Raw genomic sequence first — 17,947 nt, 5'->3', positions numbered from 1 at the left:
AGGACTTGGGAAAACCAACATAAAGTGCGTTGCGGTAGTCCAGCCTTGACCTTATAAAACTGTGATTTGCTTTTTCAAGGTCGTGGCGACTAAGAAAAGGCTTCACTTTGGCCAAGAGCTGGAAAAAAACTTGCTCTTACAACAAAACTAATCTCTTTTTCAAAGTTGAGCCTGCTATCATATATCACTCCGAGATTTTTAACATGTGTCTTAAAAAAGGTAGCCAGAGCGAGTTGGGCTCAAGGGCAAAGAAATACATAAAGGATTAAATGAAGGAAAATCAAACAAATTTGCTCAATCGCTGCTAAATGCCCGTTCTGAAGTTGCTTTCCATTGATGTCCCGCGTCACATCGTGTACAGTGCATTTGAGCCCGTGCGTGAGCAGTTTGGAATTTAGCCAAGCGAGAGGTATATAAATAAAGTAGTATTTAAATGCATACATGTGAATCTTCTAAGTTTTAGTACAATAATTTCATGGCATGACTACTTCTTCGTTTTGTTACATTTTTCCGTGACTTTTACACCCCCTCTGCCAGTCCCCGTTTAATCCAGCCGGGAGTGACTTCGCTCAGGTTTGTCGTCGCTTGAACTCGGCCCACTCGCCTGGCCCTCACTCGATTCCATTTGTTCCACAAGAAAACATCAAGTCGTATTTTAAGGAGCAGGAGAGATTGTAATAGCCTTGTAAAGAGCTTTACTAGTTTCGGCGAAAACAAAATATTTTTTTGTGTTGTTGTGAGCTATAGTTCCACACAAACGTATATCGAGAACTCATTTAGCTCAGCAATTTGAGGCGTGAGATCTATTTTTCCGAGTGTCCCAAACTTCCAAGAAAGCGTAGTTATATACACTAGGTCTCTTAGACCGTGACGTGTGTCTACATCCAAGTCATTTCTCTTTTAAATTGTCAACTCTTTCAGAGGCCTTTTGTGACAAATACACTTATCTGTTTTTGTGAGTGTTGGTAGACGATCTGCTTTCACATGCTTGTTAGCTTGATTTTGTCATCTTTGAGGGTATCGCCCTCATTGAAGAGTACCAAGTTAATGCATGACAAGCTGTATTCTTTAGATGAAAATGTCTGATACTTTGAGGACCTTTCTGATTTTTGTAATGGCTATATAAATACATTTGATTTGATTTGTGTATAGACTGAAAAGTGATGTCAACAAAAAATAGAATTATAATGAAAACTAAATTTAATGCATACTATACATATTTTTTTGTTACATTTTCATGATGCACATTATACTGCTGCTTATGCTGGGGACAGCTGCTAGTGCCTGCAGATGGTGACTACTATCTTTGGTCACTGAGCCCCTTTTTAAACAGCAAAAAGCAAAAAAGAGCCTTTCAATTTGATGTTTTGATGGCTGACCATTGCCATCCATTTTTTCTGCTGCTCTTAGTCCTTGGGGAAACCATACATTAGATAGCTCTTTTCTAACCGATCGGTGCATCCAAATGCTACACAACCAACCATCACAGCCCGCAGTTGTTATTATTACACATTTCACCATGTTACGGAAAAACTAAAATAAAATTTGTTCCTTGCTTGTAATTTGATTCTCATTGCTTGGGTCCAAACTACTTGAAAAAGTGCCACTATAAAGGAAAAAGTTTGGTTTTGGTTAAAATTAGAGGCTATCTTCAAAATTTCCAATTTTACGTCCTATTTTTGCAGAAAATATTTGTTAAATGTCATTTCTCTGTGTTTCAGGTCAAACTAAGTCTATAAAACGAGGAAGAAAAAAATATTTCTATATAAATAAACACAAATATGCATTAGAAAGTACAACAATAAGAAAATTGGAAAATAGAATTTCAAAGTTGTGACCACAAACCCAAACATTTTGGGGGAAAGAAGTGTTTTTATAAGTCAATGTGACGAAACAAAACTAGGAAGCACCACTTACAACCTGTGTAATATACTGTATGGGTCACGTGGTGTTATCTTTAACATATTACCACTGGGGAGTGAATCAAGGAATCTAGATATTCTATGGGAAAACGTATTCTTTTTGTGAAAAAGAAAAACCTAAATCATTTTACAATTCAATGAAGAAGTCCCGTGCTAATGCTAAAACAATCATGAAACTTTCCCTCCACAACATGAGAAAGTTCCCTTCTGTGTAACAGTTTACATCATTTTCCAGTTGACGCCTTACCACTCCAAATGTAAATCTAGCATTTGCAAATATGTTATCATGCAATGACTTAATCAAACAAGTACTCAGATACGTGATTTTATCCATTTTCCCATAAATTTCACAATCAACGCCGTCAGTTGCGTAGAAAGCCATTAGAGCGCTGCTTGTGCTTGGTACTATTCACGCCTACTTGAACCACGTGACCACCCGTGGCGAGATCAGAGTGTCGCAACTCTCTTTCTACATGGCATTGGAACCCACCTTCCCATCCCAATCATTTTCAAATGCTAAAAAAAATAAAATAAAAATGTTTAAAAAAGATAATAATGCAGACACAAACATGCCCAGTGAGCTGGTCAAGAAAAAAACAAGGGTTGGAGCGAGCAAACAAGCCTGTCGGGGTAGAAATGGCTTATTAAAATGGGTTTTTAAAAAAGTTAAATAATTAAAAAGAAAACCACTTTTTTACTATATTTGGTCAATTTTGAGTAAAACCGTAAGAAGAGCATGAGTAAAAAAACAACAACAACAACAAAAAACATCACTCTTGCCCCATCTTTAACTAATGACGTTTTTACGAAATCATCACTCCTGGGGAAAAAAGGTCAATAATTTGCTCTCACGGACATATATGGTGGGCATATTTCTTAGGCCGCACACTAATATAATTATTGTACCTGTGGAAAATAAAAAAATACCCAATCCTTGTTTTTCTACAACAGGGCCTAAGTCTATCAAAAAGAAGAAGCAGTAAGGGGCCTCGGAGAGCTGGGAGGATCCCCTCGAATTAGACAGATTTAGCAACATTTCCGTACGACAGATATCTTTTTCAACTGTAGATTCCTAAAAGTAAAACTTCAAAACTGACACCAGTCCTACATTATTGCTCCATCCATCTATTTTCTCCCGCTTATCTGAGATCGGTTCGTGGTGGAAGCAGCTTCAGCAGGGAAGCCCAGACTTGCCTCTTCCCAGCCACTTCATCCAGCTGTTCTTGGGGGATCCTAAGGCGTTCCCAGGCCAGCAGGGAGACGTAGTCTTCCCAGCGTGTCCTGTGTTGGCTCCACGGCCTCCTCCCAGTGGGAAGTGCCAGGAACACCTCACTAGGGAGGCACCCCCGGAGGCATCCTAATCAGATGCCCGAGCCAACTCATCTGGCTCCTCTTAATGCGGAGAAGCAGGGGATCTACTCCGAGCCTCTCCCGGATGACCGGGCTTCTCACGTTATCTCTAAGGGATTGTCTGGACACCATACGGAGGAAACTCATTTCAGCCTTTTGGATCCGGGATACTGTTCTTTTGGTCATCACCCACAGATTGGGACCATAGGTGAGGGTAGGGATGTAGGTCGACCGGTAAAAGAGAACTACGAATTTCGGCTCAGCTTCCTCTTCACCACGACGGACCGATGCAGAGTCCGCATCACTGGAGACGCGTCACCGATCTGCCTGTTGATCTCCCGTTCCATTTTTCCATCACTCATTAACAAGACCCCGAGATACTTGAACTCCTCCACTTGGTGAAGGACCTTATCCATAACCCAGAGAGAGCATTCCACCTTTTCCCGACTGAGGACCACGGTCTTGGATTTGGAGGTGCTGATTCTCATCCCAACTAGGGTTGGGCATCGAGCATCGATGGGATCCAGGACTAACACTCCGATGCTCCCGGAACCATTCAAATTTTAAAATTTCAATTCCATGTTTCGGTGCCCTGATCGCCGATCGGAAAAAAAATAGCTTCTGAACACCACGAAGAAGAAGCCAAACGAATCGTGTGTTTGTCATTGCAACTTGATTTTAACCATGGATACGGTGCGGCGGCACTCAAAAGTTTGGCTCAACTTCACAAAGAAAAATGACCAGTCAGCTCAGTGCAACATTTGCAACACAGCTATATCATGCAAAGGTGGTTGCACGACAAATATAATTAAACACCTCTGGCTTCATGGAATACAAGTTCTGAGTAGTGCATAGCTGAGTGCCGCATATTTGATACGCTGTGCCGGTCTTCTAACCCGTCAGAACCAGGTAAGTAAAACAATAAATTACATCTCTTCTGCTGCCACTGCGACACTACCCCGGAATAAGCGGATGGATGGATGGATGGATGGATGGATGGATGGATGGATGGATGGATGGATGGATGGATGGATGGATGGATGGATGGATGGATGGATGGATGGATGGATGGATGGATGGATGGATGGATGGATGGATGGATGGATGGATGGATGGATGGATGGATGGATGGATGGATGGATGGGTAATATTTGCATGATATACATAATTTTTACATAATATTTGCTAATTTTTCTCGCTTTCTCAAATTTATGCATTCAAGCTTCATCTACACGCAGTGTTCGTGTGTTCTTCACTGCAAGAGACACTATATGTCGAAAACGTTCACGCTTACTGCCTGAGAAGGCAGATATGATTTTTATCCTCAACAAAAACTGTTTCTGATTTTATACCATACCCGCTGCTAATCTGGACTGGGTTTTACAAGTTGTTTTTTTGTTTATTTGTTTCATATTCTGCACCAAGTTAGCCCATTAGTGGAGCTCAATAACATGTAAAAATGCCAGCATCATAAGACGCTCTAAAATATAGGCAAAAGAATATGTGTAAATGTTTTCTCCGTGAGATTTTGAAAAACAAACATCATTGTGAAAGTGCACTCCTCTGGAAAGAAACTTCTTCATATTCAAGCTATACAGATCGCCTTGTGAGAAATTCAGAGTTAATTTAAAGTTTACATAATTTAAAAAATAATCGAGATGTTAATAAATTAATATAAACTATGCAATTTTTTTTACAATTCCTATTAAAAGAATCGGAATCGTTTGTAACCGGAATTGAAACATGGAATCGGAACCGTTCAAATTCAAACGATGCCTGACCCTAATCCCAACAGCTTCACGCTGCGAACCGTTCCAGGGAGAGTTGAAGGTCATCGCTTGATGAAGCCAAGAACACTACATCATCTGCAAAAAGCAGAGATGCAATACTGAGGCCGCCAAAACGAACCCCCTAAACGCTTCGGCTGCACCCAGATATTCTGTCCATAAAAGTTATGAACAGAAACACTAATATAGGGCAGCCTTGGAGGAGACATTTATGCTCCATTATGAAAGTCATGCTATCAACCAAGCAATTGTGGCTTGTTCACAGTTCTATTGTTAGCAAAGTATTGCTAGCATTAATATTTTGTTGTAGCTAAATAGTTTTTCCTGTGACGATCACAACTGATTATGTGTCATCGTTAGGGGTGGGAACCTCTAGGTACAGCACCATATGATACGATTTGCAATACAAGGTTCACGATGACGATCTCACAATATGGCGAAACAACAATTATCAACACATGGGTCAGGAAATCATTCTAGGATATTCAAAAAAACAACTAATAAACAGAAAAAACAAACTCTTTTAATCCTTCTGCTGTGAATTGGAATCAGTTTATCACTAATAGACATCCAATCCATTTGAACTGGGAGGGTGGCAGCGATTGATGTCATCTCTCCCACTTCAAATGATTTTTACTTCCATGGCCGTCAGTGGCAGCCAATGCCAGGGTACGAGTGCATTTTGGGGTATTTCACGTCATTTCCTGTTGATTTTCAGTCACTTCCTTTTCCTTTGATGGTTTGTACGAGTCACTTTTTGTTGATTTTGGGTTACTGAAAAGGAATTGACCCAAGAATGTCCCCAAATGAATAGGAAGTGACTCGAAATCAACAGGAAGTAACCTGTAAATGTCCTAAAATGAATCAGATGTGACCATAACCATAACCTTTTGGGCTACAAAGTATCGCAATTTATCAAACCCCTATATACCATTTTTTAAAATAGGGAGTAAATGGTAAATGGTGTTACACTTACATAGCGCTTTTCCACCTTTCAAGGCGCTCAAAGCGCTTTACACTATCTCACCATCCACCTACTGGTGACGCAGCACCAAGAGCAACATGGGGTTCAGTGTCTTGCTCAAGGACACTTAGACGAGTTCATCAGGGTGGAGAATCAAACCCACAACCTCTGGGTTGGGGGACAATTACTCTACCACTGAGCCATGCCACCCCGTGAGTGAGGGATATGACATTGGTTGAAGATGGAGGGGCTGTTCATGTACTAGTATGACTGAAGAAACATGTTAGCCACTGCAAACTGCCTGTTAAAATGTGTTAGTAAATGTCCTTTTGTTGAAAATGTCAAGAAAGTGGGGGCAGAGAGTTGCGCGGGTGAGCAGCACTGGACACAACAGCGAAAAACAGACAAACGAATGTCACTTGCGACTTTCTCGAGAAACAGCGTGACTCAAACGGTTCTTGGGAATCAGTTGGATCACATATTGAATCATATGAATTCATCAGAAAATATAAAAATAAACATTACAGAAGGTTAACAAGTTAAATAGTGGTGTCATGAGCCATTTGTTTTGGCTCAGTGAGGAATATTATGGAACAGAGGTCTCGCATAATGGTGTGAAAAATTGTTGAAATGTGGTCACAACAGAGTTGGAACAGAGAAAAGCCATCGTCTAATAAAGGCTTAACCTGTCAGCGCCAATGCTGTCAAGCATATAATCCTGCATGTACCTATACCATGGGCTCCACACGCACTTGAACAGCTGTTTAGCAAAAACAGCAAGCACCTTAAGTTTCTGCTCGAATATAATGATGGAACTAGTCAACTGTACTTGGGACGTGTTGTAATTGACAACAGATCTCTCTCAGCATCAATGTACAGAGTGCACTAGTGATACTGTGTGCGCATGAGCACCGCTGTATGAGCTACTTACTGACTCCCACAAAGTCACAACAACATTCCAGATCATTGGCCCTAACCACAGACACACTAACGACAGGTAGCCTGGAGTAACGAGAGGAAAACGGATGTAATGAGCATTGGTGGGGCAAAGAAAAGAATGATAAGATCATTTTCGAAAGCTTCAGAAGATCCACTGATCTTATCATGACTTTCGCAGAATCCCATGCTGATGTAATTCGGGCCGTTAGTGAGTTAAGGCAATTTAACCACGATTACACTCATATGATCCGGGGAAGATATTTTTGAGGGGTGTCATCTCATTTGACTTCAGAAAACAAGCAAAAGAGAACGACTTACGTTTAATTCAGTTCAAACATTGAGAAGAAGGTTCCCTCCATTTGCTTGTTTTCGTTCTTTTTCGCAACTTTGTCCCTCTCTTGGTAACTCCCCCTCTACCAGACACATGCAAACACTCCCCTAGTCACACACACAAGCAAACACACCGCCACAGACAGAGTCACCCACTCAAACACACACACACACACACACACACACACACACACACGTACTCTCCAGCCGCGATCCGGAATACTTGGCAAGATTCTACTGTACTGAAATACTGTGCTTACCATATAAGGAAGCAGCAGTTTCACATGTCACATATAATTTACATGCAGCAGGGCGGTAGTTTGCGGTGCGCGCACACACCCACACATTGAGAGAAACACACTCACACACAAACGTGCAAAATCATGCTTCCCCTTTGGGCTGACGCAGCAATGGAGGGAAGGGAATCAAATTTTATCATTCCTCAACGTCATAACCCTGCTCTGCGGGACAACTCCAAAGAGTGTTGAGTCAGACGTGGGGGAACGAGAACCGAGTGGGTGATCTATTGATTATCTTCTACTTCTTCCTGATTCAACAACGGCCCTCTGAGCACATGCAGGCGCACACATAACCACGTCAGACAATGTTCTGGTGAACTAGCCCCAGGAAATGGCTATTGTGGCTGTCCGCTTTGAGGCAAGAGTGTTTTTTACTGTGTGTGTGTGTCAGTGCCAATGGCTGTAAAACAAGCTGTAACAAACAGACGTTAACCCTTTGGCACATTGACTGGATACACAGAGTAATCATAGCACACATAATTGTTAGACGGAGCAATCACGAAGGACAACAATCCACACATTGTCGCTTATGCTCCAATGCACAGACGCCCACTTTGGAAAGTCAAGACTGCAGCACCCACAGCAGGAAAGATCGAGATAAACCACCGTGGTTGGGAGGAGGGTTACGAAGGGAGCTCTTACCTCTCACATTGCTCTCCAGATAATATGTGAGTGCTTCCGCGTGTCGACCAACTCTTCGCGCGTGTGTTCAGACAGGCTGCGACAGCAGACCCCCAGGCACCGGCTGGACCATTCTCAGGCAGGCAGGCAGGCAGAGCACAGCACGGCAGAGCGACTGGCAGAAGAGAGGCAAGCGGGTGAATCAGCAGCGAGTGAGTGGAGGAGCTGTGCAGTCTAGCACCACAGTGAGAGAGGGAGGGAGGGAAGAGAGGGAGGAGTGTGTATCTGCGATTGCGTGTGTACGTTGCAGCATTTGCCCTGTACGTGTCTCCTCACCGCAGCCTCGTCAAGTGGCTGTGCTAACTGCTTTAAGGAAAGAAATGTGCCCACTTTCTCCCCAGTCTCAAGATCGTCTGTCTGCTGTCCAAGGTAACTGATGCGTACGGGCGGGTGAGGGTAGAGGGAGCAGTAGCAACAGCTGTGAAGGAGGCGGAAGCTCTGACGGCACAGCAGACCCCGCAGTCCCCTCATATTCCTTCGATTCCTTACTGCAGGCGGACCACGCCCCCTCCCTGCTGCCCCCTTCACAAGAGGTACATAGCCATTGCGTATGAAGTCAGACCCGGAAGTGTATTGCAAAGACAGGGGATGAATTGAGACTTGAAAAATTATACAGATAGAGAGAAAGGGGATGCAGGAAGGAAGTGAAAGGAGACCAAAAAAGACTGAGAAAGACATGACTGAACAGAGTGAGGATGGCACATCTAATAGAAAATAAAATATGTACAATCCAGAGAGAGAAGGCGAAACCCAGAATAAGAATAGCACATCTACCAACACTTAACATTCCAATAATCAATAACGATCAATGATTTTCATATGAACACACACATCAATTTTGTTCCATTGAATCCAAACAGTCTGATAATGAAATGAAACCCATTACTATATCAAAGATCTTAGATAAACACAAAAAAATGTACAATCTCACCAAAGGAGCAGCAAGATACTGTACACAATCAAAGGTTTGGGTCAATCCAGACTCTACATTTCCTATTAATCCAAATTGGGATTTGCAGATTTTTACAAAAACCCAGCCTTCTGTTATTCATCGAATTTAATCATTTGCAATTTTCTGTACCGTAGCTAAAAAGTCGTAAATTGTTTTTTAATATTCATGACAAAATCATTTCTGGTACAACTACTGTATGTACTGCATGTATGGCAGTATGTACTAAGTATATGGAGAAGGATTGCAGTGGATTGTCAAATAAAACATACAGCCTTGAAACGTTAAACACTTCCTCATTTACTTCGTCTGCAGACTCATGCACAACACAACGACAGACAGCAGTTTAACGCCACGTCTAACTGAATGTATATTGCACTATACCACATGTATGAAGTGTACAGTGGTAGGAAAAAGTATCTGAACCTGAGGCCGTCTGTCAAACAGTTGAAGCTAAAAAGAGGATGGATGCCGCAACAAGACAATGATCCAAAACACACAAATCAACTTCAGAATGGTTTCAGAAGAACAAAATACACGTTCTGGAGTGGCCAAGTCAAAGTCCAGACTTGAACCCCATTGAGATGCTGTGGCATGACCTAAAGACAGCGATTCATGCCAGACATCCCAGGAATCTGACCGAACTACAGCAGTTTTGTGGAGAAGAATGTGCCAAGATTAGTCCTGATCGTGTGACAGACTAATCTGCAGCTACAGGAAGCACCTGATTGAAGTTATTGCTGCCACAAAATATTAAATGTGATGGTTCACTTACTTATTTTTTCCCCCTTCTGTCATTGTTTGCATACTATCCTCATTAAAATATGAAAACCTATATATTTTTGGGTGGTTTTAGTTAACACAAAAACTGTTTTTTCATCCGTGTGATTTTGAAAAAGATCAGATCACATTTGATGGTGATTTTATGTATTTTTCAGATTATAAATCGCAGTTTTTTTCATAGTTTGGCTGGGGGTGCAACTTATACTCAGGAGCGACTTATGTGTGAAATTATTAACACATTATGATATCATTTCACATGTTATTTTGGTGTTTTGGAGTGACACTGATGGTTTCATAAACTTGTTAGCATGTTCTTTATGCTATAGTTATCTGAATAACTCTTAATAGCTATGGCCACGTTTGCGTTCTGCAATTGGCAATGTGTGTTCAATTGTATTATTGACTTTTTATATTGAAATGCATGCTTTTAGTTTGTGGCGCTTTCACGCCCACGTGGGGGCGCACTTGCGCTTGTTTACGTGAAGAAGTGCGTTCACACGCCAGAAGAAGACCGACAGCTACGTAGCTTTGAGTGAGTGGGCGAGTTAGCGAGAGAGAAACACGGCTGTGAACCTACGTTCAATGATTTATGCTTGTAAAATATCTCTACAGAGGCAAAGCCTGTGTGTGTCAACTTTTCTGTTGTTGTTGTGTGTTTTCCACCCGCGATCGGACACTTAGAGCCAGTTGTGTGCTTGTTTGAACGATATGCTAATGCTAGCGAACGCATGCTAACCGTTTTTGTCATTGCTGTAAAAGCACCTAATTATCTTTTTTTTTCGTTGATGCCAACGTGTTTGGTATCGAGGACGAAATTGATTCAGCAAATTATACAGACGTCCAGCATCGTCATTTGGGAGTTTAGCCCGCTGAATAGCCAGGACCAAGCCGTAGCGTCCTGGTGAGGACAGTATATTCGCATTTCGTTGTTCATCCACTGTACACTGTACACTTATTCAGCATTTTTATATTAAAAATTGCCTTTCAAGATGAAATGTCTGTTCTATGTGTTGGATTTTATCAAGTAAATTTCCCCCAAAAATGCGACTTATACTCCGGTGCGACTTATACAGTGGTACCTCTACATACGAATTTAATTCGTTCCAGGACCTTGTTTGTAAGTCGAAATGGTCGTATGTCGAGCAGGATTTTCCCATAGGAATACATTATAATTCCATTAATTCGTTCCAAAGCCTAAAAACATACACTAAATTCTTAATAAATACTGCTGGCACTGTTACAAATGGCAATTAAACATAGAAAAACAAATAAGTTATAAATAAATAATTCAGAATATAATAATAAGAAGAATAATTAATAATTATTCCTGTAAATAATGTAACGAATCGGATTCTAATATGGCGGACACTTTTTACTGTCCCTGAACGCACCGCGAAGGTGACGTCTCAGTGAGATAGGTCGGTGCGGTAGAGATAATACTTTCGTTTTCTTGAGAGCGGTCAACTGCTTAAGACAATGGGCGTTTTGTGTTGGATAAGTTCTTAAATAAATGATAAAAACGTGACGAAGCTGGCGATTTCCTTGGCAATGTTACCACAATAATAATTGTCACCTTAACTTATAAATAGTGGCGAACGGTGGTCGGAAGAGGACCATGGAGCTGTATTGTTGAGCCAGTTCAGGGACGCGCACCCCAAGCTCATATTGTTCTATAACTTGCATCTTCATTTCAAAGGTAAGCATCACTTTTTTCCTTGTTTCTCCAACTGTATCAACTTTTTTTGAAAACTTTGTTGATTTCTCACACAAGAAAATCCACCGTGCGTCCGTTTGCAGTGCTGTCATGTCGTCGTATTTCGAGCAACTCGTCGGATGTAGAAACAAATGGCGGCTCAAATTTTACGTCGGATGTCGAAAAGATCGTGTGTCGAAGTGATCGTATGTAGAGGTACCACTGTATATGTTTTTTTTTCTCTTCATTGGGCATTTTATGGCTGGTGCGACTTATACTCAGGTGCGACTTATAGTCCGAAAAATATGGTAGAAATGTGACAAATTCCAAAAGGTTTAGATCAGACATGTCCAAAGGCCGGCCTGGGGGCCAAATGCAGCCCGTGGTCAAATTTCATCCGGCCCCCAGCCTCTGTCATAAAATCAATAACATCTGGCCCGCACACAGACTTAATAATTTGGTCAGCAGTACTGCTACCAGCATATGAAGTAGCTTACACACTAAATGCTACTCATCATTTACCCACTAAAAGGCAGCAGGAGCACTCTCAGCAACATTACCCCGTGTGACCCTTTATGTCCAATTTTTTAAAATGGCGACAATCAATAAAAAAAAAGAAAGTTGACTGCGATAGCCGACGCTTCAAGGATAGGTGGAAATTGAACTATTTCTTCACTAAAATACGCAACAACTGTGTCTGCCTCATTTGCAAAGAGACAATGTGAGGCGATATTACCAAACAAGACACGCTGACATGTACAAGATTACAGGGAAGATAAGCAGCGAGAAATTGAAGCAACTTAAAGCTAGTTTAATTTCCCAGCAGCAGTATTTCGCAAGGGCCCGAGAGTCGAAAGAGAACGCCACAAAGGCTAGTTACGAGATTGTTGAAACTATGAATTGAAAAAAATAATAAAGCAAATGTGACACACAGAATGGCTTGCTACAATTTGTTTAAATATATTGTTCTACGTAAAGGACGTCAGCCAAGGTCGACCCCCACCATTTTTACCACACCAAATCTGGCCCCCTTTGCAAAAAGTTTGGACACCCCTGGTTTAGATACTTTTTTATACCACTGTACGCGTGTGTGTGTAGGTTCCTCTGTCTTGTTTTCCAGTAAAGATTGCTGCCACTAGATAGCAGTAACCAAAAGCATGCCATGTGGATTTTTTAATATCATATTTTGGAAAACTCTATTGGTCTACATTTGAAAATTGAATCTTCATGCATACTGTTCATTGGCCCACTAACCCTTCAACATTGGACGTGTCAGCGGCAACACGTTTAGGCATATCATCTTTGAAGCCTCGTCATGCTGTAATTACGTCACTCACGTGCCGCTGGTTGGTCTCGTTTGAAAGTTCACTCCCGTTTTACTTTAAGTCAATCCACCAAGTAAAAATGGAGATAATGTAATTTGAGTTTTATTGCCCTCATAAATAAACATGACAACGCTTCATGGACCATGTGTTTATGTCCATATTTCCATCATTTCGTGTCCTTTTTCAAAACGGAAAGCACAACGAAGAACTACATATCCCAGGAGTCCTATGAGGTCACAATGGAAGGACTTCGTCCGAAAACTTACTATATTGCCGAGCGGGGCGCCCTCTAATGAGAGGGATGCGACTTAGCAAGCAACGGCCTGTTGGACTGAGCGAGCGACTTTGTGAAACTAAACATAAACTAAATTTAGTGCAGGCTAGACATGTGCCGGTTACCGGTTTCACGGTTTACCGTGGTGTGAAAACATCGCGGTTTCAAAACCACTAACATTTTCCGTCATACCTTAGTATTCGCTATTTTTCATGTGCCAAAATGCAGCCGAAGTGGCTTGGTGCGGCACCGCTCATCCCTTCACGTTTGTTGCCGTGAGTGTCACTAAACAGCCAGCAAACCCAAAAACAAATCCTCCAAACACAAGGCGTACTTTTCTTCAATTTATTGAGCTCTCAAATCGTGGTGAAATATACAAATGAATACATTTAAAACGTTATACAATTGCATTTTTCCACATGTGAGTAGGTTCAACAGGATAGCAGTAGAACCATGAAAAAGGTCGCCAAAAACAAAACACACATTTTCCTTTCAAATTCAATATACAAACTAACTAAAACTTACAAAGACGAATGTTAGCCTAGGGTAAGCTGGGAGAGCAGCTTCGTCGACGTTTCATGTCTCACAGCCGCTGAGTGAGAAACAAGCTTAAATGAAGGAGGGAGAAAAAAAAAAAAAAAAAGGATTGCGTCAAAGATCGCTAATTGCGAAAGGAGGTCTCACTCCTCACTTTTTGTTTTAGATGAAACCTTTCCTCAACAATATTTACATTTTAACTAACTTATAAAACTAACTTACACATCTTTAACTAACTTATTAACTTATGAATTCTTTGTTCTTTTTAACACAAAGGCATGACATAATGTAGAAGAGAGTTGACACAGTGGCTGAAAATGGCGAAATTGCAGCTTCTCCCCCTCAAAAAAAAGTCATACAGTATATATTTTTAATTTAGAAGTGTTTTTACTTTTTTATAGCAATTATTTTGTTCTTGCTCTAATATTGAGCAACTTGAGCTGTGGCTGTGGTTATAGTCTAGGTTCTATTTATTTTAATTTTATATAAAATATTTGTTATTTTTTGTTAATTTATTTATTTTCACATTAATTTATTTTCACATTATATTCATGTTCCAATTTGCAAATATGTTCTGAAAAAAAAAAACCCTGTTCAATGGAAAAAAGTTTTTTTTTTTTTTTTTTTTTTTTTTAAACCCATACATTTCAAAATTTTGGAGCTATAATTGCAATACCGTGATACCGTGAAACCGCGGTATTTTTGTTCACGGTTATCGTACCGTCAAAATCTCATAGCGGCACATGCCTAGTGCAGGCTAATGCATTATTTTATCAACTCGAGGAAGAGGTTGGGCCAGGTTTGTCGTTGTTTTCTTCAGATGAGTCAGCAAGTGAGAAGAGTGACAGCAGTGTGCAAAGTGCGGAAGAAGGAATGACGACACCTGGAAGTGTGGGCTGTGTGACGCATGGTAACCTTGTGTTGGACGAAACTGAGTGGCATGCCTGAAGAAATAGCATACCGCACGAATGCTATTTTTTGACCGCATGGCTGCATGATTTCACCGTCGTAAATTGGAATGGGGTCAATATAGAAGTGTGCTCGCATACAACCCATGCTATTACTGCTTGTTTTTTGCTGGTATTCTTTCATAAAAGAACATGCCAAGCAAACACTGCTGCTATGGAACTTGTAGAAACGACGCTATGCCCTACGACATATGAAGGATGTTTTCTTCATACGTTTCCCAAAAAACTCGCAGGAAAATTGTGAGCAGCAAGGTAAAGCCATTCACCTTCATATGCAGTAAAATATTTTTTGGATGCCATGGTCCTACAGAGGACGAAGAGGTAAGCCATTTTGATATTTGTACGTATTTTTTAGCGTGGCATTTTGCTGTGCTGCTTCTGTCTGACAATGAATGAGCTGAAAAAAACTAAATGTGGTCTCTGACTGTGACTGTTGTTATCTTTTCTGTTGTAAAGAAACAACTTTAGTAAGGGGGAAGTGCAAATGAATGAATAGAATAAAGATTTGTTATTTAAAAACTAAAAGTATTTGTTGGCTGTCACTGAGTAGCATTTGTGATCGCTACACAAAAATAGCAATATAAATTACCCCCAAGAATGGTCAGAGACGTATGACAACCAGAGGATATAATATATAAGAAACACAGGGCATATGCTGGCAAAGGATAGCTTGTTGAAACAGGAGAATGTCATTGTCAGTGGCATAAGGCAATGCACAAAAGAAAAAGGTGTCGATAAAAAAGCCAACCTGGATCAGGTTGGCTCTTTTTCCCGTATTTTTCAGCCCTCGACACTCAAGCCATCTCTTTAACTGAACATTTGTATGTTCTTCCACATCTTTGGCTGGGAATTTGGCACCAGGAACATCATTTTCGGACAGAATTGGTAGGTTTAGCTCAGTAAACATCTTGTTTTTTACTATTTACATGCATTTAGCATGAGGGACAAAAGGAAGTTTTACCCCCCCTAGCAACAGGTGCTAACGTTATGAATATTAATGAGCAAAGGTGACGTGTGACGTGCAGTACGCTATTGAACTGAACTGGTTTATTGTGCAAAATTTTTAAAAAATACTTGTTTTCAGTGTTATATTTTTTTCACAATCAATCTTTTCAATTTGTATATAGATGTGTGTGTTCGAGAAACCTGTCTGTCCTATGCTTTGATAAAGTGATGGCTGCAATACCTAACCTCACAAAAAGATCCTCCAAACCCTTTTTGTGTCAGATGGTATATATGTACGTATGGGTGAGACAACGATTTATATATACTGTATATGTATATATAGCGAAAAACACTCAGGTGACTTGAAGTTCTGCTTTGAGACCCTCAATTTGGCCAAATTTCAAAATTGTCTGACATGCATGTGTGATACATCACCATTTTCTGGGGGAAGAAAAAAATTGAACAGGAGGGCATTTAAAAAAAAAAAAGTTTTTTAAACAACAAAACCCTATCTGGAGGTGAGAGCACGCGAGAGCAGAATTACAGACGCCATGACTTTAACGAGATATTATCGCATACTTACCTTGTTTCGATCCAAAAACTCCATGTAGCATGTATCACTGAGTGTCAAGACACAGCTGTGAATGGCCACGGCTGGATTTTTGGGGGATTTTATGGGTGAAACATGGTAATATAACAAGGGTCGCGATGCAGAAATCACAGACATCAAGGAGTGGTCGAAATTTTCTTTTTCATGTATTTACCCTTTTAAATGTTTTTTTTTTTTTTTTTTCTTTTTCTTTGTTTGGAGCTATTATTTATCATCTAACATATCTGAGAAAAGCCCAAAGTAACAAAAAAAAATACAATTAAGCGATAGTTATGAGGTAGATATCCGTGACTTTTTAACAGACGCCATTTTTTTCATTGTGACATAATTTGTTTAAAAGTTTAAAATATGTGAGTGAATAATTTTTTTAAGTTGTTTTTTTTAAACGAAATATGAGACATCAATTAATGAATTTAAGCCAAAAACGACAGACATTTTGAATAATAAATATAATTAATTACCTTCGTTTTATGGCTGGGTTGAAACAAAAGCGTTTTTGCGACGTCTGTAAACGGGGGTTTTCAGGGTAAAACGGACAAATTAAAAATAGTTCGAGGGTTTAATGCGCCACGAATTTGCTATGGTAGCATATAGACATATTGTTCTATCAAACACAACAGTTCTTTTGGCTTAAAATACAACAGTTTCTTTTAAAGAGGAGTGCAAGAGCAGAAACTGCTTTTTCAGTCTATTCTCTGTTCACAATTTTGCACTGTTGGTCTACTGTATGCTACATAACCAGTTTTGACAATAGTATGTAGAAAGAATCGAAGACCATACCTGCTGTTCTGTTTATCAAACATAAAACTATAGTCTCATTTTTTTCAGTTGAATGTTTATCCTAACAAGTTGAATAAATATTATCAAGCTTCAAAGTGTTTCATTGAGCATGTTTGGTTGACAATGGGACATCAATATTACAAATTTTGACAAAAAACTTTGGGATTTTTTTTTTCTTTCTTTCTTGGTCCAAAATGTTGACTATAATTGGTCAGTTAAGAAAACAACAGTTTGGACATAAAGGTTATGGTGTCCTGGATAAAGGGACCCAACTTACCCAGTGTGAACATTTTTTTTTTAAACATACTGTACTTCACCTGACTGATTTGATTTACTGGCTAGCTAGCTCTTTGTCAGACTGACTTGCTGACAAATATCTGGTGACTACCTTTTCTCATGTTTGATTTTGTTTTAAAATGGTATATGCACTTTCTTCTTTCTTATTTGCTTTCATCAAGAAAAGAGCTAGAGTCCGTTGTATAAATAAAATGCTCTTATTCCCATGGGATTGTTCTGTGTGTATAAACAGAGTTAAATTCACTGGCACTTTCAGTTCTAATGCAGAAAAATACATTTTAAAAGAAGACATTCCGAATACTTTATTTGTCGTTTAGTTATTTTTCAAGAAATCGTGATTGAGCTTGGAAAAAAATCGGGTTTGAGAGACAATAATCAGGATTTTCTTGTTTGGCAATATCAAACAGCACTAGTGTGTACTGCATGAGGACAGTTCTGATTCTTAATCTGAACATGACTTCAGATCTCCAACCGCATCAAAACACGGTGTCTATGTGTGCGGTCTCGGTTTATC

At 40.1% G+C, this 17,947-nt stretch overlaps 1 protein-coding gene across 14 annotated transcripts in view; it reads right to left on the bottom strand.

Annotated features, from left to right (window-relative positions):
• Window positions 1-17,947, bottom strand: part of mbnl1 (muscleblind-like splicing regulator 1) — a 139,614-nt gene that overhangs the window by 103,619 nt on the left and 18,048 nt on the right. For 2 of the 14 annotated variants that reach the window (XM_057857372.1, XM_057857370.1), the window contains exon 2: window positions 8,234-8,387. The gene's annotated coding sequence lies outside the window, so the exon portion shown is untranslated. Of the gene's footprint in view, window positions 1-6,954; window positions 7,026-8,233; window positions 8,496-8,548; window positions 8,699-17,947 lie in introns of those variants that run through there. The other 12 variants (XM_057857380.1, XM_057857383.1, XM_057857371.1 and 9 more) reach the window with 11 other exon arrangements.

The sequence above is a fragment of the Corythoichthys intestinalis genome, chromosome 14 (assembly GCF_030265065.1).
Source record: "Corythoichthys intestinalis isolate RoL2023-P3 chromosome 14, ASM3026506v1, whole genome shotgun sequence".
Taxonomy (NCBI): domain Eukaryota; kingdom Metazoa; phylum Chordata; class Actinopteri; order Syngnathiformes; family Syngnathidae; genus Corythoichthys; species Corythoichthys intestinalis.
This window is presented reverse-complemented; position numbering and strand designations above follow the sequence as displayed.